Source organism: Fragaria vesca, linkage group LG2 (genome assembly GCF_000184155.1).
Source record: "Fragaria vesca subsp. vesca linkage group LG2, FraVesHawaii_1.0, whole genome shotgun sequence".
Classification (NCBI taxonomy): Eukaryota; Viridiplantae; Streptophyta; class Magnoliopsida; order Rosales; family Rosaceae; genus Fragaria; species Fragaria vesca.
This window is the reverse complement of record NC_020492.1, coordinates 4,358,542-4,359,822: the sequence shown is the minus strand read 5'-3', so window position 1 is coordinate 4,359,822 and position 1,281 is coordinate 4,358,542.

Genomic DNA, 1,281 nt, shown 5'->3' with positions numbered 1-1,281 from the left:
ACCGGCCTCAAAACCTCAAAAACTTGCTTCAACTATGCCTAGACACTACTAGGAGGAAGAAAGGATCAAGACTCACCTAAACTTGGCCGGAAACGGCGTCGAAATCGTCGGTTTTCCGGCGGGACAGCAGCAGCTCCGCCGCTTCGTGGCGGCATCCAGGCGGCGGGATAGCCGGCGGGACTGCTCCAGAAATGAAGAGGGCTGCTGTGGGAGTCGAATGGGACCGGTGGCGTCCGGTTTGGTGGCCGGAGGAGGAAGAACTCAGCTGAAGAAAGTGAAGGCTTGAGGAGCTCGGGTGGGAGGAGAGAGAGAGAGGAGGGAACTGATTTTTAGGGTTCTAATTAATCCCACACCCATTTTTTTCTACTTATACTCTTTTCAAACCCGAAAACAAACTTCATCTGAACATAACTTCTTCATACGACATCCGTTTCAGACGTGCCGCATGTCTACGAACTCGTATCAACAAACTCTACAACTTTCGTGAATGAAGTTTTCGAAGATAACTTACGGATAATAAACTCAACTTTTGGCCTCTCAAAAGTCAAGGCAACTTAAATAAACTCCCGAAACTTCAACTTCGCATAAACCCAAGAATTTTCATGAATAATCATTCATTAAATAAGGGAATAATACAAGGAAAAAAAATATGAAAATCTAGGGTATTACATTTTTACCCTTAGCTTTTACTTAAAGAGAAAAAGTGAAAAAGATGGAGGGAAGACTTTGCCGAAAGCACACCGGGCTTCGGTGCCAGTCACCGGCGGCCGCATTTCGGTCGCCGGACTCCGAACTCCGGCCGTCGGAATCCGGTCACCGGTGACCAGAATTTTCCGACGGCCAGAAAATTGCCGGCATCCGGTGGCCGGAATTTTCCGGAAATCTCATTGGATTTTTTTAAATGCCATCGGAATTTAAGTGATCTTAACCCAAGTACGAAAAATAAAGTTTACTACCCCTAATAAACTTTTACTGGGGGTAGTAAACTCAAAATAAAGTTTCTCCATGACCATTATACACCTTAAAACAGTGAAAAATCAACTTAGATGCAGAAAAATAAAGTTTATTACCCCTAGTAAACTTCTGCTGGGGGTAGTAAACTTGCAATATAGTTTTCCTATGACCATTATATACTTTAAAGGAGAGAAAAAATCAACATATATGCAAAAAAATAAAGTTTACCACCCTTAGTAAACATCTTACTGGGGGTAGTAATCTTGCAAAATAATATCTCCAAGGCCATAAGTACACATTAAAACGGAGAAAAATCAACTTAGATGC